At 46.5% G+C, this 26395-nt stretch overlaps 19 non-coding genes across 19 annotated transcripts; all 19 read left to right on the forward strand.

Annotated features, from left to right (window-relative positions):
* Positions 1-3718: 3718 nt before the first annotated feature.
* On the forward strand, positions 3719-3803 carry trnal-uag (transfer RNA leucine (anticodon UAG)). The gene has a single exon. It is a non-coding gene; the product is annotated as a tRNA-Leu (tRNA).
* Positions 3804-4663: 860 nt separating this feature from the next.
* Positions 4664-4745, forward strand: trnal-uag (transfer RNA leucine (anticodon UAG)). The gene has a single exon. It is a non-coding gene; the product is annotated as a tRNA-Leu (tRNA).
* A 1810-nt stretch (positions 4746-6555) lies between these two features.
* Positions 6556-6637, forward strand: trnal-uag (transfer RNA leucine (anticodon UAG)). Its single transcript has one exon. It is a non-coding gene; the product is annotated as a tRNA-Leu (tRNA).
* An 865-nt stretch (positions 6638-7502) lies between these two features.
* On the forward strand, positions 7503-7584 carry trnal-uag (transfer RNA leucine (anticodon UAG)). The gene has a single exon. It is a non-coding gene; the product is annotated as a tRNA-Leu (tRNA).
* A 1546-nt stretch (positions 7585-9130) lies between these two features.
* trnar-ucu (transfer RNA arginine (anticodon UCU)) lies at positions 9131-9213 on the forward strand. Its single transcript has one exon. It is a non-coding gene; the product is annotated as a tRNA-Arg (tRNA).
* An 864-nt stretch (positions 9214-10077) lies between these two features.
* On the forward strand, positions 10078-10159 carry trnal-uag (transfer RNA leucine (anticodon UAG)). The gene has a single exon. It is a non-coding gene; the product is annotated as a tRNA-Leu (tRNA).
* Positions 10160-11233: 1074 nt separating this feature from the next.
* Positions 11234-11315, forward strand: trnal-uag (transfer RNA leucine (anticodon UAG)). The gene has a single exon. It is a non-coding gene; the product is annotated as a tRNA-Leu (tRNA).
* Positions 11316-12179: 864 nt separating this feature from the next.
* Positions 12180-12261, forward strand: trnal-uag (transfer RNA leucine (anticodon UAG)). The gene has a single exon. It is a non-coding gene; the product is annotated as a tRNA-Leu (tRNA).
* Positions 12262-14071: 1810 nt separating this feature from the next.
* Positions 14072-14153, forward strand: trnal-uag (transfer RNA leucine (anticodon UAG)). Its single transcript has one exon. It is a non-coding gene; the product is annotated as a tRNA-Leu (tRNA).
* An 864-nt stretch (positions 14154-15017) lies between these two features.
* Positions 15018-15099, forward strand: trnal-uag (transfer RNA leucine (anticodon UAG)). Its single transcript has one exon. It is a non-coding gene; the product is annotated as a tRNA-Leu (tRNA).
* Positions 15100-16645: 1546 nt separating this feature from the next.
* trnar-ucu (transfer RNA arginine (anticodon UCU)) lies at positions 16646-16728 on the forward strand. Its single transcript has one exon. It is a non-coding gene; the product is annotated as a tRNA-Arg (tRNA).
* An 864-nt stretch (positions 16729-17592) lies between these two features.
* On the forward strand, positions 17593-17674 carry trnal-uag (transfer RNA leucine (anticodon UAG)). The gene has a single exon. It is a non-coding gene; the product is annotated as a tRNA-Leu (tRNA).
* Positions 17675-18538: 864 nt separating this feature from the next.
* Positions 18539-18620, forward strand: trnal-uag (transfer RNA leucine (anticodon UAG)). The gene has a single exon. It is a non-coding gene; the product is annotated as a tRNA-Leu (tRNA).
* A 1546-nt stretch (positions 18621-20166) lies between these two features.
* Positions 20167-20249, forward strand: trnar-ucu (transfer RNA arginine (anticodon UCU)). Its single transcript has one exon. It is a non-coding gene; the product is annotated as a tRNA-Arg (tRNA).
* An 864-nt stretch (positions 20250-21113) lies between these two features.
* Positions 21114-21195, forward strand: trnal-uag (transfer RNA leucine (anticodon UAG)). The gene has a single exon. It is a non-coding gene; the product is annotated as a tRNA-Leu (tRNA).
* A 1073-nt stretch (positions 21196-22268) lies between these two features.
* trnal-uag (transfer RNA leucine (anticodon UAG)) lies at positions 22269-22350 on the forward strand. The gene has a single exon. It is a non-coding gene; the product is annotated as a tRNA-Leu (tRNA).
* Positions 22351-23686: 1336 nt separating this feature from the next.
* On the forward strand, positions 23687-23768 carry trnal-uag (transfer RNA leucine (anticodon UAG)). The gene has a single exon. It is a non-coding gene; the product is annotated as a tRNA-Leu (tRNA).
* A 1337-nt stretch (positions 23769-25105) lies between these two features.
* trnal-uag (transfer RNA leucine (anticodon UAG)) lies at positions 25106-25187 on the forward strand. The gene has a single exon. It is a non-coding gene; the product is annotated as a tRNA-Leu (tRNA).
* An 864-nt stretch (positions 25188-26051) lies between these two features.
* trnal-uag (transfer RNA leucine (anticodon UAG)) lies at positions 26052-26133 on the forward strand. The gene has a single exon. It is a non-coding gene; the product is annotated as a tRNA-Leu (tRNA).
* The last annotated feature ends 262 nt before the right edge of the window (positions 26134-26395 follow it).

The raw sequence follows: 26395 nt of genomic DNA on the forward strand, positions 1-26395 counted from the left end.
CGAGCGGTCCAAGGCGCTGGATTTACGCTCCAGTCTCTTCGGGGGCATGGATTCGAATCCCACTGCTGCCAATAGATCTTTTTGGAAGACTGCTGTGGCTGTGCAAAGTGATGCTGCGTGAACATCCAAATTCAGCCGCTTTAACATTTCTTGCTTTTTAACCTAGTCGGTGCTGAAAGCCTTTCATGGCCTCTGCTCCTTTCTTACAGATGCACCGTGTTGAAGCAGGGACACCAATAGTTTACAATCACAGTGAAGTTACTTCAAAACAGGAAAATCACTTGAATAAAATAACAGTGGAAAGCAATTAGTAGGCAAAAGGATGGAAACAGCCAGATTTACTCATTGAAAAGGGCTTAGTGTGGTAGCGTTGCCTCTACTTCCGGAAGGTGGAAGGCGAAAAAAGGAATGGAAAGAAACTTTTCCACCGGTCGTATCGAGCCGGAGAGCGTAGGCACACAGGGTAGCATGGCCGAGTGGTCCAAGGTGCTGTATTAAGGCTCTAGTCTCTTCGGGTGCATGGGTTTGAATCCCACCGCTGCCAGTACATCTTTTTGGAAGACAGCTGTGGCTGCGCAAAGTGATGCTGCATGAACGTCCAAATTCAGCCGCTTTTACATTCCTTGCTTTTTAGTCAAGTCGGTGCTGAAAGACTTTCACGGCCTCTGCTCCTTTCTTACAGATGCAACGTGTTGAAGCAGGAACACCAATAGTTTACAATCACAGTGAAGTTACTTCAGAACAGGAAAATCACTTGAATCAAATAACAGTGGAAAGCAATTAGTAGGCAAAAGGTTGGAAACAGACAGTTTTACTCATTGAAAAGGGCTTAGTGTGGTAGCGTTGCCTCTATTTCCGGAATGTGGAAGGCGAAAAAAGGAATGGAAAGAAACTTTTCCACCGGTCGTAGCGAGCCGGAGAGCGTAGGCACACAGGGTAGCGTGGCCGAGTGGTCCAAGGCGCTGTATTAAGGCTCTAGTCTCTTCGGGTGCATGGGTTTGAATCCCACCGCTGCCAGTACATCTTTTTGGAAGACAGCTGTGGCTGCGCAAAGTGATGCTGCATGAACGTCCAAATTCAGCCGCTTTTACATTACTTGCTTTTTAGCCAAGTCGGTGCTGAAAGTCCTTCACGGCCTCTGCTCCTTTCTTACAGATGCACCGTGTTGAAGCAGGGACACCAATAGTTTACAATCACAGTGAAGTTACTTCAAAACAGGAAAATCACTTGAATAAAATAACATTGGAAAGCAATTAGTAGGCAAAAGGATGGAAACAGCCAGATTTACTCATTGAAAAGGGCTTAGTGTGGTAGCATTGCCTCTATTTCCGGAAGGTAGAAGGCGAAAAAAGGAATGGAAAGTCAATAGACATGAACTCAAATAGACACCAATAGTTTACAATCACAGTAAAGTTACTTCAAAACAGGAAAATCACTTGAATCAAATAACAGTGGAAAGCAATTAGTAGGCAAAAGGTTGGAAACAGACAGTTTTACTCATTGAAAAGGGCTTAGTGTGGTAGAGTTGCCTCTATTTCCGGAATGTGGAAGGCGAAAAAAGGAATGGAAAGAAACTTTTCCACCGGTCGTATCGAGCCGGAGAGCGTAGGCACACAGGGTAGCGTGGCCGAGTTGTCCAAGGCGCTGTATTAAGGCTCTAGTCTCTTCGGGGGTGTGTGTTAGAATCCCACCGCTGCCAGTACATCATTTTGGAAGACAGCTGTGGCTGCGCAAAGTGATGCTGCATGAACGTCCAAATTCAGCCGCTTTTACATTCCTTGCTTTTTAGCCAAGTCGGTGCTGAAAGCCTTTCACGGCCTCTGCTCCTTTCTTACAGATGCAACGTGTTGAAGCAGGGACACCAATAGTTTACAATCACAGTGAAGTTACTTCAAAACAGGAAAATCACTTGAATCAAATAACAGTGGAAAGCAATTAGTAGGCAAAAGGTTGGAAACAGACAGTTTTACTCATTGAAAAGGGCTTAGTGTGGTAGCGTTGCCTCTATTTCCGGAATGTGGAAGGCGAAAAAAGGAATGGAAAGAAACTTTTCCACCGGTCGTATCGAGCCGGAGAGCGTAGGCACACAGGATAGCGTGGCCGAGTGGTCCAAGGCGCTGTATTAAGGCTCTAGTCTCTTCTGGGGTGTGTGTTAGAATCCCACCGCTGCCAGTACATCTTTTTGGAAGACTGCTGTGGCTGCGCAAAGTGATGCTGCATGAACGTCCAAATTCAGCCGCTTTTACATTCCTTGCTTTTTAGCCAAGTCGGTGCTGAAAGCCTGTCACGGCCTCTGCTCCTTTCTTACAGATGCACCGTATTGAAGCAGGGACACCAATAGTTTACAATCACAGTGAAGTTACTTCAAAACAGGAAAATCACTTGAATCAAATAACAGTGGAAAGCAATTAGTAGGCAAAAGGTTGGAAACAGCCAGTTTTACAAATTGAAAAGGGCTTAGTGTGGTAGCGTTGCCTCTATTTCCGGAAAGTGGAAGGCGAAAAGAGGAATGGAAAGAAACTTTTCAACCAGTCGTATCGAGCCGGAGAGTGCAGGCACACAGGGTAGCGTGGCTGAGCGGTCCAAGGCGCTGTATTAAGGCTCTAGTCTATTTGGGGGCGTGGGTTCGAATCCCACCGCTGCCAGTACATCTTTTTGGAAGACAGCTGTGGTTGCGCAAAGTGATGCTGCATGAACGTCCAAATTCAGCCGCTTTTACATTACTTGCTTTTTAGCCAAGTCGGTGCTGAAAGTCCTTCACGGCCTCTGCTCCTTTCTTACAGATGCACCGTGTTGAAGCAGGGACACCAATAGTTTACAATCACAGTGAAGTTACTTCAAAACAGGAAAATCACTTGAATAAAATAACATTGGAAAGCAATTAGTAGGCAAAAGTATGGAAACAGCCAGTTTTACTCATTGAAAAGGGCTTAGTGTGGTAGCGTTGCCTCTATTTCCGGAAGGTAGAAGGCGAAAAAAGGAATGGAAAGTCAATAGACATGAACGTAAATAGACACCAATAGTTTACCATCACAGTAAAGTTACTTCAAAACAGGAAAATCACTTGAATCAAATAACAGTGGAAAGCAATTAGTAGGCAAAAGGTTGGAAACAGACCGTTTTACTCATTGAAAAGGGCTTAGTGTGGTAGCGTTGCCTCTATTTCCGGAATGTGGAAGGGGAAAAAAGGACTGGAAAGAAACTTTTTCCACCGGTCGTATCGAGCCGGAGAGCGTAGGCACTCAGGGTAGCGTGGCCGAGTGGTCCAAGGCGCTGTATTAAGGCTCTAGTCTCTTCGGGTCCGTGGGTTCGAATCCCACCGCTGCCAGTACATTTTTTTGGAAGACTGCTGTGGCTGCGCAAAGTGATGCTGCATGAACGTCCAAATTCAGCCGCTTTTACATTCCTTGCTTTTTAGCCAAGTCGGTGCTGAAAGCCTTTCACGGCCTCTGCTCCTTTCTTACAGATGCAACGTGTTGAAGCAGTGACACCAATAGTTTACAATCACAGTGAAGTTACTTCAGAACAGGAAAATCACTTGAATCAAATAACAGTGGAAAGCAATTAGTAGGCAAAAGTTTGGAAACAGACAGTTTTACTCATTGAAAAGGGCTTAGTGTGGTAGCGTTGCCTCTATTTCCGGAATGTGGAAGGCAAAAAAGGAATGGAAAGAAACTTTTCCACCGGTCGTAGCGAGCCGGTTAGCACAGGAGCACAGGTTAGCGTGGCCGAGCGGTCCAAGGCGCTGGATTTAGGCTCCAGTCTCTTCGGGGGCGTGGGTTCGAATCCCACCAATGCCAATAGATCTTTTGGAAGACTGCTGTGGCTGTGCAAAGTGATGCTGCGTGAACGTCCAAATTCAGCCGCTTTAACATTCCTTGCTTTTTAGCCTAGTCGGTGCTGAAAGCCTTTCACGGCCTCGGCTCCTTTCTTACAGATGCACCGTGTTGAAGCAGGGACACCAATAGTTTACAATCACAGTGAAGTTACTTCAAGACAGGAAAATCCCTTGAATCAAATAACAGTGGAAAGCAATTAGTAGGCAAAAGGTTGGAAACAGACAGTTTTACTCATTGAAAAGGGCTTAGTGTGGTAGCGTTGCCTCTATTTCCGGAATGTGGAAGGCGAAAAAAGGAATGGAAAGAAACTTTTCCACCGGTCGTATCGAGCCGGAGAGCGTAGGCACACAGGGTAGCGTGGCCGAGTGGTCCAAGGCGCTGTATTAAGGCTCTAGTCTCTTCGGGTGCATGGGTTTGAATCCCACCGCTGCCAGTACATCTTTTTGGAAGACAGCTGTGGCTGCGCAAAGTGATGCTGCATGAACGTCCAAATTCAGCCGCTTTTACATTCCTTGCTTTTTAACCTAGTCGGTGCTGAAAGACTTTCACGGCCTCTGCTCCTTTCTTACAGATGCAACGTGTTGAAGCAGGGACACCAATAGTTTACAATCACAGTGAAGTTACTTCAGAACAGGAAAATCACTTGAATCAAATAACAGTGGAAAGCAATTAGTAGGCAAAAGGTTGGAAACAGACAGTTTTACTCATTGAAAAGGGCTTAGTGTGGTAGCGTTGCCTCTATTTCCGGAATGTGGAAGGCGAAAAAAGGAATGGAAAGAAACTTTTACACCGGTCGTAGCGAACCGGTTAGCACAGGAGCACAGGGTAGCGTGGCCGAGCTGTCCAAGGCGCTGGATTTAGGCTCCAGTCTCTTCGGGGGTGTGGGTTCAAATCCCACCGCTGCCAGTATATCTTTTTTGGAAGACTGCTGTGGCTTCGCAAAGTGATGCTGCATGAACGTCCAAATTCAGCCGCTGTTACATTCCTTGGTTTTTAGCCTAGTCGGTGCTGAAAGCCTTTCACGGCCTCTGCTCCTTTCTTACAGATGCACCGTGTTGAAGCAGGGACACCAATAGTTTACAATCACAGTGAAGTTACTTCAAAACAGGAAAATCACTTGAATAAAATAACATTGGAAAGCAATTAGTAGGCAAAAGGATGGAAACAGCCAGTTTTACTCATTGAAAAGGGCTTAGTGTGGTAGCGTTGCCTCTACTTCCGGAAGGTGGAAGGCGAAAAAAGGAATGGAAAGAAACTTTTCCACCGGTCGTAGTGAGCCGGAGAGCGCAGGCACACAGGGTGGCGTGGGTGAGCGGTCCAAGTCGCTTTATTAAGGCTCCAATCTCTTCGGGGGCGTGGGTTCGAATCCCACTGCTGCCATTAGATCTTTTTGGAAGACTGCTGTGGCTGTGCAAAGTGATGCTGCGTGAACGTCCAAATTCAGCCGCTTTAACATTTCTTGCTTTTTAGCCTAGTCGGTGCTGAAAGCCTTTCACGGCCTCTGCTCCTTTCTTACAGATGCACCGTGTTGAAGCAGGGACACCAATAGTTTACAATCACAGTGAAGTTACTTCAAAACAGGAAAATCACTTGAATAAAATAACATTGGAAAGCAATTAGTAGGCAAAAGGATGGAAACAGCCAGTTTTACAAATTGAAAAGGGCTTAGTGTGGTAGCGTTGCCTCTATTTCCGGAAGGTGGAAGGCGAAAAGAGGAATGGAAAGAAACTTTTCAACCGGTCGTAGCGAGCCGGAGAGTGCAAGCACACAGGGTAGCGTGGCCGAGCGGTCCAAGTCGTGTATTAAGGCTCCAATCTCTTTGGGGGTGTGGGTTCGAATCCCACCACTGCCAGTACATTATTTTGGAAGACTGCTGTTGCTGCGCAAAGTGATGCTGCATGAACGTCCAAATTCAGCCGCTTTTACATTCCTTGGTTTTTAGCCTAGTCGGTGCTAAAAGCCTTTCACAGCCTCTGCTCCTTTCTTACAGATGCACCGTGTTGAAGCAGGGACACCAATAGTTTACAATCACAGTGAAGTTACTTCAAAACAGGAAAATCACTTGAATAAAATAACATTGGAAAGCAATTAGTAGGCAAAAGGATGGAAACAGCCAGATTTACTCATTGAAAAGGGCTTAGTGTGGTAGCGTTGCCTCTACTTCCGGAAGGTGGAAGGCGAAAAAAGGAATGGAAAGAAACTTTTCCACCGGTCGTATCGAGCCGGAGAGCATAGGCACACAGGGTAGCGTGGCTGAGTGGTCCAAGGCGCTGTATTAAGGGTCTAGTCTCTTCGGGTGCGTGGGTTTGAATCCCAACGCTGCCAGTACATCTTTTTGGAAGACTGCTGTGGCTGCGCAAAGTGATGCTGCATGAACGTCCAAATTCAGCCGCTTTTACATTCCTTGCTTTTTAGTCAAGTCGGTGCTGAAAGCCTTTCACGGCCTCTGCTCCTTTCTTACAGATGCAACGTGTTGAAGCAGGGACACCAATAGTTTACAATCACAGTGAAGTTACTTCAGAACAGGAAAATCACTTGAATCAAATAACAGTGGAAAGCAATTAGTAGGCAAAAGGTTGGAAACAGACAGTTTTACTCATTGAAAAGGGCTTAGTGTGGTAGCGTTGCCTCTATTTCCGGAATGTGGAAGGCGAAAAAAGGAATGGAAAGAAACTTTTCCACCGGTCGTAGCGAACCGGTTAGCGCAGGTGCACAGGGTAGCGTGGCCGAGCGGTCCAAGGCACTGGATTTAGGCTCCAGTTTCTTCGGGGGCGTGGGTTCGAATCCCACCGCTGCCAATAGATCTTTTTGGAAGACTGCTGTGGCTGTGCAAAGTGATGCTGCTTGAACGTCCAAATTCAGCCGCTTTAACATTCCTTGCTTTTTAGCCTAGTCGGTGCTGAAAGCCTTTCACGGCCTCTGCTCCTTTCTTACAGATGCACCGTGTTGAAGCAGGGACACCAATAGTTTACAATCACAGTGAAGTTACTTCAAAAACAGGAAAATCACTTGAATAAAATAACAGTGGAAAGCAAATAGTAGGCAAAAGGATGGAAACAGACAGATTTACTCATTGAAAAGGGCTTAGTGTGGTAGCGTTGCCTCTACTTCCGGAAGGTGGAAGGCGACAAAAGGAATGGAAAGAAACTTTTTCACCGGTCGTAGCGAGCCGGAGAGCCTAGGCACACAGGGTAGCGTGGCCGAGCAGTCCTAGGCGCTGGATTAAGGCTCCAGTCTCTTCGGGGGTGTGTGTTAGAATCCCACCGCTGCCAGTACATCTTTTTGGAAGACTGCTGTGGCTGCGCAAAGTGATGCTGCATGAACGTCCAAATTCAGCCGCTTTTACATTCCTTGCTTTTTAGCCAAGTCGGTGCTGAAAGCCTGTCACGGCCTCTGCTCCTTTCTTACAGATGCACCGTATTGAAGCAGGAACACCAATAGTTTACCATCACAGTGAAGTTACTTCAAAACAGGAAAATCACTTGAATCAAATAACAGTGGAAAGCAATTAGTAGGCAAAAGGTTGGAAACAGACAGTTTTACTCATTGAAAAGGGCTTAGTGTGGTAGCGTTGCCTCTATTTCCGGAATGTGGAAGGCGAAAAAAGAAATGGAAAGAAACTTTTCCACAGGTCATAGCGAGCCGGTTAGCGCCGGAGCACAGGGTAGCGTGGCCGAGCGATCCAAGGCACTGGATTTAGGCTCCAGTCTCTTCGGGGGCGTGGGTTCGAATCCCACCGCTGCCAATAGATCTTTTTGGAAGACTGCTGTGGCTGTGCAAAGTGATGCTGCGTGAACGTCCAAATTCAGCCGCTTTAACATTCCTTGCTTTTTAGCCTAGTCGGTGCTGAAAGCCTTTCACAGCCTCTGCTCCTTTCTTACAGATGCACCGTGTTGAAGCAGGGACACCAATAGTTTATAATCACAGTGAAGTTACTTCAAAACAGGAAAATCACTTGAATAAATTAACAGTGGAAAGCAATTAGTAGGCAAAAGGATGGAAACAGACAGATTTACTCATTGAAAAGGGCTTAGTGTGGTAGCGTTGCCTCTACTTCCGGAAGGTGGAAGGCGAAAAAAGGAATGGAAAGAAACTTTTCCACCAGTCGTACCGAGCCGGAGAGCGTAGGCACACAGGGTAGCGTGGCCGAGTGGTCCAAGGCGCTGTATTAAGGTTCCAATCTCTTCGGGGGCGTGGGTTCGAATCCTACTGCTGCCATTAGATCTTTTTGGAAGACTGCTGTGGCTGTGCAAAGTGATGCTGCGTAAACGTCCAAATTCCGCCGCTTTAACATTTCTTGCTTTTTAGCCTAGTCGGTGCTGAAAGCCTTTCACGGCCTCTGCTCCTTTCTTACAGATGCAACGTGTTGAAGCAGGGACACCAATAGTTTACAATCACAGTGAAGTTACTTCAAAACAGGAAAATCACTTGAATAAAATAACAGTGGAAAGCAATTAGTAGGCAAAAGGATGGAAACAGACAGATTTACTCATTGAAAAGGGCTTAGTGTGGTAGCGTTGCCTCTACTTCCGGAAGGTGGAAGGCGAAAAAAGGAATTGAAAGAAACTTTTCCACCGGTCGTACCGAGCCGGAGAGCGTAGGCACACAGGGTAGTGTGGCCGAGTGGTTCAAGTCGCTGTATTAAGGCTCCAATCTCTTCGGAGGCGTGGGTTTGAATCCCACCACTGCCAGTACATTTTTTTGGAAGACTGCTGTGGCTGCGCAAAGTGATGCTGCATGAACGTCCAAATTCAGCCGCTTTTACATTCCTTGCTTTTTAGCCAAGTCAGTGCTGAAAGTCCTTCACGGCCTCTGCTCCTTTCTTACAGATGCACCGTGTTGAAGCAGGGACACCAATAGTTTACAATCACAGTGAAGTTACTTAAAAACAGGAAAATCACTTGAATAAAATAACATTGGAAAGCAATTAGTAGGCAAAAGGATGGAAACAGCCAGTTTTACTCATTGAAAAGGGCTTAGTGTGGTAGCGTTGCCTCTATTTCTGGAAGGTAGAAGGCGAAAAAAGGAATGGAAAGTCAATAGACATGAACGTCAATAGACACCAATAGTTTACAATCACAGTGAAGTTACTTCAAAACAGGAAAATCACTTGAATCAAATAACAGTGGAATGCAATTAGTAGGCAAAAGGTTGGAAACAGACAGTTTTACTCTTTGAAAAGGGTTTAGTGTGGTAGCGTTGCCTCTATTTCCGGAATGTGGAAGGCGAAAAAAGGAATGGAAAGAAACTTTTCCACCGGTCGTAGTGAACCGGTTAGCGCAGGAGCACAGGGTAGCGTGGCCGAGCGGTCCAAGGCGCTGGATTTCTAGCTCCAGTCTCTTCGGGGGCGTGGGTTCGAATCCCACCGCTGCCAATAGATCTTTTTGGAAGACTGCTGTGGCTGTGCAAAGTGATGCTGCTTGAACGTCCAAATTCAGCCGCTTTAACATTCCTTGCTTTTTAGCCTAGTCGGTGCTGAAAGCCTTTCACGGCCTCTGCTCCTTTCTTACAGATGCACCGTGTTGAAGCAGGGACACCAATAGTTTACAATCACAGTGAAGTTACTTCAAAACAGGAAAATCACTTGAATAAAATAACAGTGGAAAGCAAATAGTAGGCAAAAGGATGGAAACAGACAGATTTACTCATTGAAAAGGGCTTAGTGTGGTAGCGTTGCCTCTACTTCCGGAAGGTGGAAGGCGACAAAAGAAATGGAAAGAAACTTTTTCACCGGTCGTAGCGAGCCGGAGAGCGTAGGCACACAGGGTAGCGTGGCCGAGCAGTCCTAGGCGCTGGATTAAGGCTCCAGTCTCTTCGGGGGTGTGGGTTAGAATCCCACCGCTGCCAGTACATCTTTTTGGAAGACTGCTGTGGCTGCGCAAAGTGATGCTGCATGAACGTCCAAATTCAGCCGCTTTTACATTCCTTGCTTTTTAGCCAAGTCGGTGCTGAAAGCCTGTCACGGCCTCTGCTCCTTTCTTACAGATGCACCGTATTGAAGCAGGGACACCAATAGTTTACAATCACAGTGAAGTTACTTCAAAACAGGAAAATCACTTGAATCAAATAACAGTGGAAAGCAATTAGTAGGCAAAAGGTTGGAAACAGACAGTTTTACTCATTGAAAAGGGCTTAGTGTGGTAGCGTTGCCTCTATTTCCGGAATGTGGAAGGCGAAAAAAGGAATGGAAAGAAACTTTTCCACTGGTCGTAGCGAGCCGGTTAGCGCAGGAGCACAGGGTAGCGTGGCCGAGTGGTCCAAGGCGCTGGATTTAGGCTCCAGTCTCTTCGGGGGCGTGGGTTCGAATCCCACCGCTGCCAATAGATCTTTTTGGAAGACTGCTGTGGCTGTGCAAAGTGATGCTGCGTGAACGTCCAAATTCAGCCGCTTTAACATTCCTTGCTTTTTAGCCTAGTCGGTGCTGAAAGCCTTTCACAGCCTCTGCTCCTTTCTTACAGATGCACCGTGTTGAAGCAGGGACACCAATAGTTTACAATCACAGTGAAGTTACTTCAAAACAGGAAAATCACTTGAATAAAATAACAGTGGAAAGCAATTAGTAGGCAAAAGGATGGAAACAGACAGATTTACTCATTGAAAAGGGCTTAGTGTGGTAGCGTTGCCTCTACTTCCGGAAGGTGGAAGGCGAAAAAAGGAATGGAAAGAAACTTTTCCACCGGTCGTACCGAGCCGGAGAGCGTAGGCACACAGGGTAGTGTGGCCGAGTGGTCCAAGTCGCTGTATTAGGGCACCAATCTCTTCGGGGGCGTGGGTTCGAATCCCACCACTGCCAGTACATTTTTTTTGGAAAACTGCTGTGGCTGTGCAAAGTGATGCTGCATGAACGTCCAAATTCAGCCGCTTTTACATTCCTTGCTTTTTAGCCAAGTCGGTGCTGAAAGTCCTTCACGGCCTCTGCTCCTTTCTTACAGATGCACCGTGTTGAAGCAGGGACACCAATAGTTTACAATCACAGTGAAGTTACTTCAAAACAGGAAAATCACTTGAATAAAATAACATTGGAAAGCAATTAGTAGGCAAAAGGATGGAAACAGCCAGTTTTACTCATTGAAAAGGGCTTAGTGTGGTAGCGTTGCCTCTATTTCCTGAAGGTGGAAGGCGAAAAAAGGAATGGAAAGTCAACAGACATGAACGTCAATAGACACCAATAGTTTACAATCACAGTGAAGTTACTTCAAAACAGGAAAATCACTTGAATCAAATAACAGTGGAAAGCAATTAGTAGGCAAAAGGTTGGAAACAGACAGTTTTACTCATTGAAAAGGGCTTAGTGTGGTAGCGTTGCCTCTATTTCCGGAATGTGGAAGGCGAAAAAAGGAATGGAAAGAAACTTTTCCACCGGTCGTACCGAGCCGGATAGCACAGGAACACAGGGTAGCGTGGCCGAGCGGTCCAAGGCGCTGGATTTAGGCTCCAGTCTCTTCGGGGGCGTGGGTTCGAATCCCACCGCTGCCAATAGATCTTTTTGGAAGACTGCTGTGGCTGTGCAAAGTGATGCTGCGTGAACGTCCAAATTCAGCCGCTTTAACATTCCTTGCTTTTTAGCCTAGTCGGTGCTGAAAGCCTTTCACGGCCTCTGCTCCTTTCTTACAGATGCACCGTGTTGAAGCAGGGACACCAATAGTTTACAATCACAGTGAAGTTACTTCAAAACAGGAAAATCACTTGAATAAAATAACAGTGGAAAGCAATTAGTAGGCAAAAGGATGGAAACAGACAGATTTACTCATTGAAAAGGGCTTAGTGTGGTAGCGTTGCCTTTACTTCCGGTAGGTGGAAGGCGAAAAAAGGAATGGAAAGAAACTTTTCCACCGGTCGTATCGAGCCGGAGAGCGTAGGCACACAGGGTAGCGTGGCCGAGTGGTCCAAGGCGCTGTATTAAGGCTCTGGTCTCTTCGGGTGCATGGGTTTGAATCCCACCGCTGCCAGTACATCTTTTTGGAAGACAGCTGTGGCTGCGCAAAGTGATGCTGCATGAACGTCCAAATTCAGCCGCTTTTACATTCCTTGCTTTTTAACCTAGTCGGTGCTGAAAGACTTTCACGGCCTCTGCTCCTTTCTTACAGATGCAACGTGTTGAAGCAGGGACACCAATAGTTTACAATCACAGTGAAGTTACTTCAGAACAGGAAAATCACTTGAATCAAATAACAGTGGAAAGCAATTAGTAGGCAAAAGGTTGGAAACAGACAGTTTTACTCATTGAAAAGGGCTTAGTGTGGTAGCGTTGCCTCTATTTCCGGAATGTGGAAGGCGAAAAAAGGAATGGAAAGAAACTTTTCCACCGGTCGTTGCGAACCGGTTAGCACAGGAGCACAGGGTAGCGTGGCCGAGCTGTCCAAGGCGCTGGATTTAGGCTCCAGTCTCTTCGGGGGTGTGGGTTCAAATCCCACCGCTGCCAGTATATCTTTTTGGAAGACTGCTGTGGCTTCGCAAAGTGATGCTGCATGAACGTCCAAATTCAGCCGCTGTTACATTCCTTGGTTTTTAGCCTAGTCGGTGCTGAAAGCCTTTCACGGCCTCTGCTCCTTTCTTACAGATGCACCGTGTTGAAGCAGGGACACCAATAGTTTACAATCACAGTGAAGTTACTTCAAAACAGGAAAATCACTTGAATAAAATAACATTGGAAAGCAATTAGTAGGCAAAAGGATGGAAACAGCCAGTTTTACTCATTGAAAAGGGCTTAGTGTGGTAGCGTTGCCTCTACTTCCGGAAGGTGGAAGGCGAAAAAAGGAATGGAAAGAAACTTTTCCACCGGTCGTAGTGAGCCGGAGAACGCAGGCACACAGGGTGGCGTGGGTGAGCGGTCCAAGTCGCTTTATTAAGGCTCCAATCTCTTCGGGGGCGTGGGTTCGAATCCCACTGCTGCCATTAGATCTTTTTGGAAGACTGCTGTGGCTGTGCAAAGTGATGCTGCGTGAACGTCCAAATTCAGCCGCTTTAACATTTCTTGCTTTTTAGCCTAGTCGGTGCTGAAAGCCTTTCACGGCCTCTGCTCCTTTCTTACAGATGCACCGTGTTGAAGCAGGGACACCAATAGTTTACAATCACAGTGAAGATACTTCAAAACAGGAAAATCACTTGAATAAAATAACATTGGAAAGCAATTAGTAGGCAAAAGGATGGAAACAGCCAGTTTTACAAATTGAAAAGGGCTTAGTGTGGTAGCGTTGCCTCTATTTCCGGAAGGTGGAAGGCGAAAAGAGGAATGGAAAGAAACTTTTCAACCGGTCGTAGCGAGCCGGAGAGTGCAAGCATACAGGGTAGCGTGGCCGAGCGGTCCAAGTCGCTGTATTAAGGCTCCAATCTCTTTGGGGGTGTGGGTTCGAATCCCACCACTGCCAGTACATTTTTTTGGAAGACTGCTGTTGCTGCGCAAAGTGATGCTGCATGAACGTCCAAATTCAGCCGCTTTTACATTCCTTGGTTTTTAGCCTAGTCGGTGCTAAAAGCCTTTCACAGCCTCTGCTCCTTTCTTACAGATGCACCGTGTTGAAGCAGGGACACCAATAGTTTACAATCACAGTGAAGTTACTTCAAAACAGGAAAATCACTTGAATAAAATAACATTGGAAAGCAATTAGTAGGCAAAAGGATGGAAACAGCCAGATTTACTCATTGAAAAGGGCTTAGTGTGGTAGCGTTGCCTCTACTTCCGGAAGGTGGAAGGCGAAAAAAGGAATGGAAAGAAACTTTTCCACCGGTCGTATCGAGCCGGAGAGCGTAGGCACACAGGGTAGCGTGGCTGAGTGGTCCAAGGCGCTGTATTAAGGCTCTAGTCTCTTCGGGTGCGTGGGTTTGAATCCCAACGCTGCCAGTACATCTTTTTGGAAGACTGCTGTGGCTGCGCAAAGTGATGCTGCATGAACGTCCAAATTCAGCCGCTTTTACATTCCTTGCTTTTTAGTCAAGTCGGTGCTGAAAGCCTTTCACGGCCTCTGCTCCTTTCTTACAGATGCAACGTGTTGAAGCAGGGACACCAATAGTTTACAATCACAGTGAAGTTACTTCAGAACAGGAAAATCACTTGAATCAAATAACAGTGGAAAGCAATTAGTAGGCAAAAGGTTGGAAACAGACAGTTTTACTCATTGAAAAGGGCTTAGTGTGGTAGCGTTGCCTCTATTTCCGGAATGTGGAAGGCGAAAAAAGGAATGGAAAGAAACTTTTCCACCGGTCGTAGCGAACCGGTTAGCGCAGGTGCACAGGGTAGCGTGGCCGAGCGGTCCAAGGCACTGGATTTAGGCTCCAGTTTCTTCGGGGGCGTGGGTTCGAATCCCACCGCTGCCAATAGATCTTTTTGGAAGACTGCTGTGGCTGTGCAAAGTGATGCTGCTTGAACGTCCAAATTCAGCCGCTTTAACATTCCTTGCTTTTTAGCCTAGTCGGTGCTGAAAGCCTTTCACGGCCTCTGCTCCTTTCTTACAGATGCACCGTGTTGAAGCAGGGACACCAATAGTTTACAATCACAGTGAAGTTACTTCAAAACAGGAAAATCACTTGAATAAAATAACAGTGGAAAGCAAATAGTAGGCAAAAGGATGGAAACAGACAGATTTACTCATTGAAAAGGGCTTAGTGTGGTAGCGTTGCCTCTACTTCCGGAAGGTGGAAGGCGACAAAAGGAATGGAAAGAAACTTTTTCACCGGTCGTAGCGAGCCGGAGAGCCTAGGCACACAGGGTAGCGTGGCCGAGCAGTCCTAGGCGCTGGATTAAGGCTCCAGTCTCTTCGGGGGTGTGTGTTAGAATCCCACCGCTGCCAGTACATCTTTTTGGAAGACTGCTGTGGCTGCGCAAAGTGATGCTGCAGGAACGTCCAAATTCAGCCGCTTTTACATTCCTTGCTTTTTAGCCAAGTCGGTGCTGAAAGCCTGTCACGGCCTCTGCTCCTTTCTTACAGATGCACCGTATTGAAGCAGGAACACCAATAGTTTACAATCACAGTGAAGTTACTTCAAAACAGGAAAATCACTTGAATCAAATAACAGTGGAAAGCAATTAGTAGGCAAAAGGTTGGAAACAGACAGTTTTACTCATTGAAAAGGGCTTAGTGTGGTAGCGTTGCCTCTATTTCCGGAATGTGGAAGGCGAAAAAAGAAATGGAAAGAAACTTTTCCACAGGTCATAGCGAGCCGGTTAGCGCCGGAGCACAGGGTAGCGTGGCCGAGCGATCCAAGGCACTGGATTTAGGCTCCAGTCTCTTCGGGGGCGTGGGTTCGAATCCCACCGCTGCCAATAGATCTTTTTGGAAGACTGCTGTGGCTGTGCAAAGTGATGCTGCGTGAACGTCCAAATTAAGCCGCATTAACATTCCTTGCTTTTTAGCCTAGTCGGTGCTGAAAGCCTTTCACAGCCTCTGCTCCTTTCTTACAGATGCACCGTGTTGAAGCAGGGACACCAATAGTTTACAATCACAGTGAAGTTACTTCAAAACAGGAAAATCACTTGAATAAATTAACAGTGGAAAGCAATTAGTAGGCAAAAGGATGGAAACAGACAGATTTACTCATTGAAAAGGGCTTAGTGTGGTAGCGTTGCCTCTACTTCCGGAAGGTGGAAGGCGAAAAAAGGAATGGAAAGAAACTTTTCCACCAGTCGTACCGAGCCGGAGAGCGTAGGAACACAGGGTAGCGTGGCCGAGTGGTCCAAGGCGCTGTATTGAGGTTCCAATCTCTTCGGGGGCGTGGGTTCGAATCCTACTGCTGCCATTAGATCTTTTTGGAAGACTGCTGTGGCTGTGCAAAGTGATGCTGCGTAAACGTCCAAATTCAGCCGCTTTAACATTTCTTGCTTTTTAGCCTAGTCCGTGCTGAAAGCCTTTCACGGCCTCTGCTCCTTTCTTACAGATGCAACGTGTTGAAGCAGGGACACCAATAGTTTACAATCACAGTGAAGTTACTTCAAAACAGGAAAATCACTTGAATAAAATAACAGTGGAAAGCAATTAGTAGGCAAAAGGATGGAAACAGACAGATTTACTCATTAAAAAGGGCTTAGTGTGGTAGCGTTGCCTCTACTTCCGGAAGGTGGAAGGCGAAAAAAGGAATTGAAAGAAACTTTTCCACCGGTCGTACCGAGCCGGAGAGCGTAGGCACACAGGGTAGTGTGGCCGAGTGGTTCAAGTCGCTGTATTAAGGCTCCAATCTCTTCGGAGGTGTGGGTTTGAATCCCACCACTGCCAGTACATTTTTTTGAAAGACTGCTGTGGCTGCGCAAAGTGATGCTGCATGAACGTCCAAATTCAGCCGCTTTTACATTCCTTGCTTTTTAGCCAAGTCGGTGCTGAAAGTCCTTCACGGCCTCTGCTCCTTTCTTACAGATGCACCGTGTTGAAGCAGGGACACCAATAGTTTACAATCACAGTGAAGTTACTTAAAAACAGGAAAATCACTTGAATAAAATAACATTGGAAAGCAATTAGTAGGCAAAAGGATGGAAACAGCCAGTTTTACTCATTGAAAAGGGCTTAGTGTGGTAGCGTTGCCTCTATTTCTGGAAGGTAGAAGGCGAAAAAAGGAATGGAAAGTCAATAGACATGAACGTCAATAGACACCAATAGTTTACAATCACAGTGAAGTTACTTCAAAACAGGAAAATCACTTGAATCAAATAACAGTGGAATGCAATTAGTAGGCAAAAGGTTGGAAACAGACAGTTTTACTCTTTGAAAAGGGTTTAGAGTGGTAGCGTTGCCTCTATTTCCGGAATGTGGAAGGCGAAAAAAGGAATGGAAAGAAACTTTTCCACCGGTCGTAGTGAACCGGTTAGCGCAGGAGCACAGGGTAGCGTGGCCGAGCGGTCCAAGGCGCTGGATTTCTAGCTCCAGTCTCTTCGGGGGCGTGGGTTCGAATCCCACCGCTGCCAATAGATCTTTTTGGAAGACTGCTGTGGCTGTGCAAAGTGATGCTGCTTGAACGTCCAAATTCAGCCGCTTTAACATTCCTTGCTTTTTAGCCTAGTCGGTGCTGAAAGCCTTTCACGGCCTCTGCTCCTTTCTTACAGATGCACCGTGTTGAAGCAGGGACACCAATAGTTTACAATCACAGTGAAGTTACTTCAAAACAGGAAAATCACTTGAATAAAATAACATTGGAAAGCAATTAGTAGGCAAAAGGATGGAAACAGCCAGATTTACTCATTGAAAAGGGCTTAGTGTGGTAGCGTTGCCTCTACTTCCGGAAGGTGGAAGGCGAAAAAAGGAATGGAAAGAAACTTTTCCACCGGTCGTATCGAGCCGGAGAGCGTAGGCACACAGGGTAGCGTGGCTGAGTGGTCCAAGGCGCTGTATTAAGGCTCTAGTCTCTTCTGGTGCGTGGGTTTGAATCCCAACGCTGCCAGTACATCTTTTTGGAAGACTGCTGTGGCTGCGCAAAGTGATGCTGCATGAACGTCCAAATTCAGCCGCTTTTACATTCCTTGCTTTTTAGTCAAGTCGGTGCTGAAAGCCTTTCACGGCCTCTGCTCCTTTCTTACAGATGCAACGTGTTGAAGCAGGGACACCAATAGTTTACAATCACAGTGAAGTTACTTCAGAACAGGAAAATCACTTGAATCAAATAACAGTGGAAAGCAATTAGTAGGCAAAAGGTTGGAAACAGACAGTTTTACTCATTGAAAAGGGCTTAGTGTGGTAGCGTTGCCTCTATTTCCGGAATGTGGAAGGCGAAAAAAGGAATGGAAAGAAACTTTTCCACCGGTCGTAGCGAACCGGTTAGCGCAGGTGCACAGGGTAGCGTGGCCGAGCGGTCCAAGGCACTGGATTTAGGCTCCAGTTTCTTCGGGGGCGTGGGTTCGAATCCCACCGCTGCCAATAGATCTTTTTGGAAGACTGCTGTGGCTGTGCAAAGTGATGCTGCTTGAACGTCCAAATTCAGCCGCTTTAACATTCCTTGCTTTTTAGCCTAGTCGGTGCTGAAAGCCTTTCACGGCCTCTGCTCCTTTCTTACAGATGCACCGTGTTGAAGCAGGGACACCAATAGTTTACAATCACAGTGAAGTTACTTCAAAACAGGAAAATCACTTGAATAAAATAACAGTGGAAAGCAAATAGTAGGCAAAAGGATGGAAACAGACAGATTTACTCATTGAAAAGGGCTTAGTGTGGTAGCGTTGCCTCTACTTCCGGAAGGTGGAAGGCGACAAAAGGAATGGAAAGAAACTTTTTCACCGGTCGTAGCGAGCCGGAGAGCCTAGGCACACAGGGTAGCGTGGCCGAGCAGTCCTAGGCGCTGGATTAAGGCTCCAGTCTCTTCGGGGGTGTGTGTTAGAATCCCACCGCTGCCAGTACATCTTTTTGGAAGACTGCTGTGGCTGCGCAAAGTGATGCTGCAGGAACGTCCAAATTCAGCCGCTTTTACATTCCTTGCTTTTTAGCCAAGTCGGTGCTGAAAGCCTGTCACGGCCTCTGCTCCTTTCTTACAGATGCACCGTATTGAAGCAGGAACACCAATAGTTTACAATCACAGTGAAGTTACTTCAAAACAGGAAAATCACTTGAATCAAATAACAGTGGAAAGCAATTAGTAGGCAAAAGGTTGGAAACAGACAGTTTTACTCATTGAAAAGGGCTTAGTGTGGTAGCGTTGCCTCTATTTCCGGAATGTGGAAGGCGAAAAAAGAAATGGAAAGAAACTTTTCCACAGGTCATAGCGAGCCGGTTAGCGCCGGAGCACAGGGTAGCGTGGCCGAGCGATCCAAGGCACTGGATTTAGGCTCCAGTCTCTTCGGGGGCGTGGGTTCGAATCCCACCGCTGCCAATAGATCTTTTTGGAAGACTGCTGTGGCTGTGCAAAGTGATGCTGCGTGAACGTCCAAATTAAGCCGCATTAACATTCCTTGCTTTTTAGCCTAGTCGGTGCTGAAAGCCTTTCACAGCCTCTGCTCCTTTCTTACAGATGCACCGTGTTGAAGCAGGGACACCAATAGTTTACAATCACAGTGAAGTTACTTCAAAACAGGAAAATCACTTGAATAAATTAACAGTGGAAAGCAATTAGTAGGCAAAAGGATGGAAACAGACAGATTTACTCATTGAAAAGGGCTTAGTGTGGTAGCGTTGCCTCTACTTCCGGAAGGTGGAAGGCGAAAAAAGGAATGGAAAGAAACTTTTCCACCAATCGTACCGAGCCGGAGAGCGTAGGAACACAGGGTAGCGTGGCCGAGTGGTCCAAGGCGCTGTATTAAGGTTCCAATCTCTTCGGGGGCGTGGGTTCGAATCCTACTGCTGCCATTAGATCTTTTTGGAAGACTGCTGTGGCTGTGCAAAGTGATGCTGCGTAAACGTCCAAATTCAGCCGCTTTAACATTTCTTGCTTTTTAGCCTAGTCGGTGCTGAAAGCCTTTCACGGCCTCTGCTCCTTTCTTACAGATGCAACGTGTTGAAGCAGGGACACCAATAGTTTACAATCACAGTGAAGTTACTTCAAAACAGGAAAATCACTTGAATAAAATAACAGTGGAAAGCAATTAGTAGGCAAAAGGATGGAAACAGACAGATTTACTCATTGAAAAGGGCTTAGTGTGGTAGCGTTGCCTCTACTTCCGGAAGGTGGAAGGCGAAAAAAGGAATTGAAAGAAACTTTTCCACCGGTCGTACCGAGCCGGAGAGCGTAGGCACACAGGGTAGTGTGGCCGAGTGGTTCAAGTCGCTGTATTAAGGCTCCAATCTCTTCGGAGGTGTGGGTTTGAATCCCACCACTGCCAGTACATTTTTTTGAAAGACTGCTGTGGCTGCGCAAAGTGATGCTGCATGAACGTCCAAATTCAGCCGCTTTTACATTCCTTGCTTTTTAGCCAAGTCGGTGCTGAAAGTCCTTCACGGCCTCTGCTCCTTTCTTACAGATGCACCGTGTTGAAGCAGGGACACCAATAGTTTACAATCACAGTGAAGTTACTTAAAAACAGGAAAATCACTTGAATAAAATAACATTGGAAAGCAATTAGTAGGCAAAAGGATGGAAACAGCCAGTTTTACTCATTGAAAAGGGCTTAGTGTGGTAGCGTTGCCTCTATTTCTGGAAGGTAGAAGGCGAAAAAAGGAATGGAAAGTCAATAGACATGAACGTCAATAGACACCAATAGTTTACAATCACAGTGAAGTTACTTCAAAACAGGAAAATCACTTGAATCAAATAACAGTGGAATGCAATTAGTAGGCAAAAGGTTGGAAACAGACAGTTTTACTCTTTGAAAAGGGTTTAGAGTGGTAGCGTTGCCTCTATTTCCGGAATGTGGAAGGCGAAAAAAGGAATGGAAAGAAACTTTTCCACCGGTCGTAGTGAACCGGTTAGCGCAGGAGCACAGGGTAGCGTGGCCGAGCGGTCCAAGGCGCTGGATTTCTAGCTCCAGTCTCTTCGGGGGCGTGGGTTCGAATCCCACCGCTGCCAATAGATCTTTTTGGAAGACTGCTGTGGCTGTGCAAAGTGATGCTGCTTGAACGTCCAAATTCAGCCGCTTTAACATTCCTTGCTTTTTAGCCTAGTCGGTGCTGAAAGCCTTTCACGGCCTCTGCTCCTTTCTTACAGATGCACCGTGTTGAAGCAGGGACACCAATAGTTTACAATCACAGTGAAGTTACTTCAAAACAGGAAAATCACTTGAATAAAATAACAGTGGAAAGCAAATAGTAGGCAAAAGGATGGAAACAGACAGATTTACTCATTGAAAAGGGCTTAGTGTGGTAGCGTTGCCTCTACTTCCGGAAGGTGGAAGGCGACAAAAGAAATGGAAAGAAACTTTTTCACCGGTCGTAGCGAGCCGGAGAGCGTAGGCACACAGGGTAGCGTGGCCGAGCAGTCCTAGGCGCTGGATTAAGGCTCCAGTCTCTTCGGGGGTGTGGGTTAGAATCCCACCGCTGCCAGTACATCTTTTTGGAAGACTGCTGTGGCTGCGCAAAGTGATGCTGCATGAACGTTCAAATTCAGCCGCTTTTACATTCCTTGCTTTTTAGCCAAGTCGGTGCTGAAAGCCTGTCACGGCCTCTGCTCCTTTCTTACAGATGCACCGTATTGAAGCAGGGACACCAATAGTTTACAATCACAGTGAAGTTACTTCAAAACAGGAAAATCACTTGAATCAAATAACAGTGGAAAGCAATTAGTAGGCAAAAGGTTGGAAACAGACAGTTTTACTCATTGAAAAGGGCTTAGTGTGGTAGCGTTGCCTTTATTTCCGGAATGTGGAAGGCGAAAAAAGGAATGGAAAGAAACTTTTCCACTGGTCGTAGCGAGCCGGTTAGCGCAGGAGCACAGGGTAGCGTGGCCGAGCGGTCCAAGGCGCTGGATTTAGGCTCCAGTCTCTTCGGGGCCGTGGGTTCGAATCCCACCGCTGCCAATAGATCTTTTTGGAAGACTGCTGTGGCTGTGCAAAGTGATGCTGCGTGAACGTCCAAATTCAGCCGCTTTAACATTCCTTGCTTTTTAGCCTAGTCGGTGCTGAAAGCCTTTCACAGCCTCTGCTCCTTTCTTACAGATGCACCGTGTTGAAGCAGGGACACCAATAGTTTACAATCACAGTGAAGTTACTTCAAAACAGGAAAATAACTTGAATAAAATAACAGTGGAAAGCAATTAGTAGGCAAAAGGATGGAAACAGACAGATTTACTCATTGAAAAGGGCTTAGTGTGGTAGCGTTGCCTCTACTTCCGGAAGGTGGAAGGCGAAAAAAGGAATGGAAAGAAACTTTTCCACCGGTCGTACCGAGCCGGAGAGCGTAGGCACACAGGGTAGTGTGGCCGAGTGGTCCAAATCGCTGTATTAGGGCACCAATCTCTTCGGGGGCGTGGGTTCGAATCCCACCACTGCCAGTAGATTTTTTTGGAAGACTGCTGTGGCTGTGCAAAGTGATGCTGCATGAACGTCCAAATTCAGCCGCTTTTACATTCCTTGCTTTTTAGCCAAGTCGGTGCTGAAAGTCCTTCACGGCCTCTGCTCCTTTCTTACAGATGCACCGTGTTGAAGCAGGGACACCAATAGTTTACAATCACAGTGAAGTTACTTCAAAACAGGAAAATCACTTGAATAAAATAACATTGGAAAGCAATTAGTAGGCAAAAGGATGGAAACAGCCAGTTTTACTCATTGAAAAGGGCTTAGTGTGGTAGCGTTGCCTCTATTTCCTGAAGGTGGAAGGCGAAAAAAGGAATGGAAAGTCAACAGACATGAACGTCAATAGACACCAATAGTTTACAATCACAGTGAAGTTACTTCAAAACAGGAAAATCACTTGAATCAAATAACAGTGGAAAGCAATTAGTAGGCAAAAGGTTGGAAACAGACAGTTTTACTCATTGAAAAGGGCTTAGTGTGGTAGCGTTGCCTCTATTTCCGGAATGTGGAAGGCGAAAAAAGGAATGGAAAGAAACTTTTCCACCAGTCGTACCGAGCCGGTTAGCACAGGAACACAGGGTAGCGTGGCCGAGCGGTCCAAGGCGCTGGATTTAGGCTCCAGTCTCTTCGGGTGCGTGGGTTCGAATCCCACCGCTGCCAATAGATCTTTTTGGAAGACTGCTGTGGCTGTGCAAAGTGATGCTGCGTGAACGTCCAAATTCAGCCGCTTTAACATTCCTTGCTTTTTAGCCTAGTCGGTGCTGAAAGCCTTTCACGGCCTCTGCTCCTTTCTTACAGATGCACCGTGTTGAAGCAGGGACACCAATAGTTTACAATCACAGTGAAGTTACTTCAAAACAGGAAAATCACTTGAATAAAATAACAGTGGAAAGCAATTAGTAGGCAAAAGGATGGAAACAGACAGATTTACTCATTGAAAAGGGCTTAGTGTGGTAGCGTTGCCTTTACTTCCGGTAGGTGGAAGGCGAAAAAAGGAATGGAAAGAAACTTTTCCACCGGTCGTAGCGAGCCGGTTAGCACAGGAGCACAGGTTAGCGTGGCTGAGCGGTCCAAGGTGCTGGATTTAGGCTCCAGTCTCTTCGGGGGCGTGGGTTCGAATCCCACCAATGCCAATAGATCTTTTGGAAGACTGCTGTGGCTGTGCAAAGTGATGCTGCGTGAACGTCCAAATTCAGCCGCTTTAACATTCCTTGCTTTTTAGCCTAGTCGGTGCTGAAAGCCTTTCACGGCCTCGGCTCCTTTCTTACAGATGCACCGTGTTGAAGCAGGGACACCAATAGTTTACAATCACAGTGAAGTTACTTCAAGACAGGAAAATCACTTGAATCAAGTAACAGTGGAAAGCAATTAGTAGGCAAAAGGTTGGAAACAGACAGTTTTACTAATTGAAAAGGGCTTAGTGTGGTAGCGTTGCCTCTATTTCCGGAATGTGAAAGGCGAAAAAAGGAATGGAAAGAAACTTTTCCACCGGTCGTATCGAGCCGGAGAGCGTAGGCACACAGGGTAGCGTGGCCGAGTGGTCCAAGGCGCTGTATTAAGGCTCTAGTCTCTTCGGGTGCATGGGTTTGAATCCCACCGCTGCCAGTACATCTTTTTGGAAGACAGCTGTGGCTGCGCAAAGTGATGCTGCATGAACGTCCAAATTCAGCCGCTTTTACATTCCTTGCTTTTTAACCTAGTCGGTGCTGAAAGACTTTCACGGCCTCTGCTCCTTTCTTACAGATGCAACGTGTTGAAGCAGGGACACCAATAGTTTACAATCACAGTGAAGTTACTTCAGAACAGGAAAATCACTTGAATCAAATAACAGTGGAAAGCAATTAGTAGGCAAAAGGTTGGAAACAGACAGTTTTACTCATTGAAAAGGGCTTAGTGTGGTAGCGTTGCCTCTATTTCCGGAATGTGGAAGGCGAAAAAAGGAATGGAAAGAAACTTTTCCACCGGTCGTAGCGAACCGGTTAGCACAGGAGCACAGGGTAGCGTGGCCGAGCTGTCCAAGGCGCTGGATTTAGGCTCCAGTCTCTTCGGGGGTGTGGGTTCAAATCCCACCGCTGCCAGTATATCTTTTTGGAAGACTGCTGTGGCTTCGCAAAGTGATGCTGCATGAACGTCCAAATTCAGCCGCTGTTACATTCCTTGGTTTTTAGCCTAGTCGGTGCTGAAAGACTTTCACGGCCTCTGCTCCTTTCTTACAGATGCACCGTGTTGAAGCAGGGACACCAATAGTTTACAATCACAGTGAAGTTACTTCAAAACAGGAAAATCACTTGAATAAAATAACATTGGAAAGCAATTAGTAGGCAAAAGGATGGAAACAGCCAGTTTTACTCATTGAAAAGGGCTTAGTGTGGTAGCGTTGCCTCTACTTCCGGAAGGTGGAAGGCGAAAAAAGGAATGGAAAGAAACTTTTCCACCGGTCGTAGTGAGCCGGAGAGCGCAGGCACACAGGGTGGCGTGGGTGAGCGGTCCAAGTCGCTTTATTAAGGCTCCAATCTCTTCGGGGGCGTGGGTTAGAATCCCACTGCTGCCATTAGATCTTTTTGGAAGACTGCTGTGGCTGTGCAAAGTGATGCTGCGTGAACGTCCAAATTCAGCTGCTTTAACATTTCTTGCTTTTTAGCCTAGTCGGTGCTGAAAGCCTTTCACGGCCTCTGCTCCTTTCTTACAGATGCACCGTGTTGAAGCAGGGACACCAATAGTTTACAATCACAGTGAAGTTACTTCAAAACAGGAAAATCACTTAAATAAAATAACATTGGAAAGCAATTAGTAGGCAAAAGGATGGAAACAGCCAGATTTACTCATTGAAAAGGGCTTAGTGTGGTAGCGTTGCCTCTACTTCCGGAAGGTGGAAGGCGAAAAAAGGAATGGAAAGAAACTTTTCCACCGGTCGTATCGAGCCGGAGAGCGTAGGCACACAGGGTAGCGTGGCTGAGTGGTCCAAGGCGCTGTATTAAGGCTCTAGTCTCTTCGGGTGCGTGGGTTTGAATCCCAACGCTGCCAGTACATCTTTTTGGAAGACTGCTGTGGCTGCGCAAAGTGATGCTGCATGAACATCCAAATTCAGCCGCTTTTACATTCCTTGCTTTTTAGTCAAGTCGGTGCTGAAAGCCTTTCACGGCCTCTGCTCCTTTCTTACAGATGCAACGTGTTGAAGCAGGGACACCAATAGTTTACAATCACAGTGAAGTTACTTCAGAACAGGAAAATCACTTGAATCAAATAACAGTGGAAAGCAATTAGTAGGCAAAAGGTTGGAAACAGACAGTTTTACTCATTGAAAAGGGCTTAGTGTGGTAGCGTTGCCTCTATTTCCGGAATGTGGAAGGCGAAAAAAGGAATGGAAAGAAACTTTTCCACCGGTCGTAGCGAACCGGTTAGCGCAGGTGCACAGGGTAGCGTGGCCGAGCGGTCCAAGGCACTGGATTTAGGCTCCAGTTTCTTCGGGGGCGTGGGTTCGAATCCCACCGCTGCCAATAGATCTTTTTGGAAGACTGCTGTGGCTGTGCAAAGTGATGCTGCTTGAACGTCCAAATTCAGCCGCTTTAACATTCCTTGCTTTTTAGCCTAGTCGGTGCTGAAAGCCTTTCACGGCCTCTGCTCCTTTCTTACAGATGCACCGTGTTGAAGCAGGGACACCAATAGTTTACAATCACAGTGAAGTTACTTCAAAACAGGAAAATCACTTGAATAAAATAACAGTGGAAAGCAAATAGTAGGCAAAAGGATGGAAACAGACAGATTTACTCATTGAAAAGGGCTTAGTGTGGTAGCGTTGCCTCTACTTCCGGAAGGTGGAAGGCGACAAAAGGAATGGAAAGAAACTTTTTCACCGGTCGTAGCGAGCCGGAGAGCCTAGGCACACAGGGTAGCGTGGCCGAGCAGTCCTAGGCGCTGGATTAAGGCTCCAGTCTCTTCGGGGGTGTGTGTTAGAATCCCACCGCTGCCAGTACATCTTTTTGGAAGACTGCTGTGGCTGCGCAAAGTGATGCTGCATGAACGTCCAAATTCAGCCGCTTTTACATTCCTTGCTTTTTAGCCAAGTCGGTGCTGAAAGCCTGTCACGGCCTCTGCTCCTTTCTTACAGATGCACCGTATTGAAGCAGGAACACCAATAGTTTACAATCACAGTGAAGTTACTTCAAAACAGGAAAATCACTTGAATCAAATAACAGTGGAAAGCAATTAGTAGGCAAAAGGTTGGAAACAGACAGTTTTACTCATTGAAAAGGGCTTAGTGTGGTAGCGTTGCCTCTATTTCCGGAATGTGGAAGGCGAAAAAAGAAATGGAAAGAAACTTTTCCACAGGTCATAGCGAGCCGGTTAGCGCCGGAGCACAGGGTAGCGTGGCCGAGCGATCCAAGGCACTGGATTTAGGCTCCAGTCTCTTCGGGGGCATGGGTTCGAATCCCACCGCTGCCAATAGATCTTTTTGGAAGACTGCTGTGGCTGTGCAAAGTGATGCTGCGTGAACGTCCAAATTAAGCCGCTTTAACATTCCTTGCTTTTTAGCCTAGTCGGTGCTGAAAGCCTTTCACAGCCTCTGCTCCTTTCTTACAGATGCACCGTGTTGAAGCAGGGACACCAATAGTTTACAATCACAGTGAAGTTACTTCAAAACAGGAAAATCACTTGAATAAATTAACAGTGGAAAGCAATTAGTAGGCAAAAGGATGGAAACAGA

The sequence above is a fragment of the Carassius carassius genome, chromosome 1 (genome assembly GCF_963082965.1).
Source record: "Carassius carassius chromosome 1, fCarCar2.1, whole genome shotgun sequence".
NCBI lineage: Eukaryota > Metazoa > Chordata > Actinopteri > Cypriniformes > Cyprinidae > Carassius > Carassius carassius.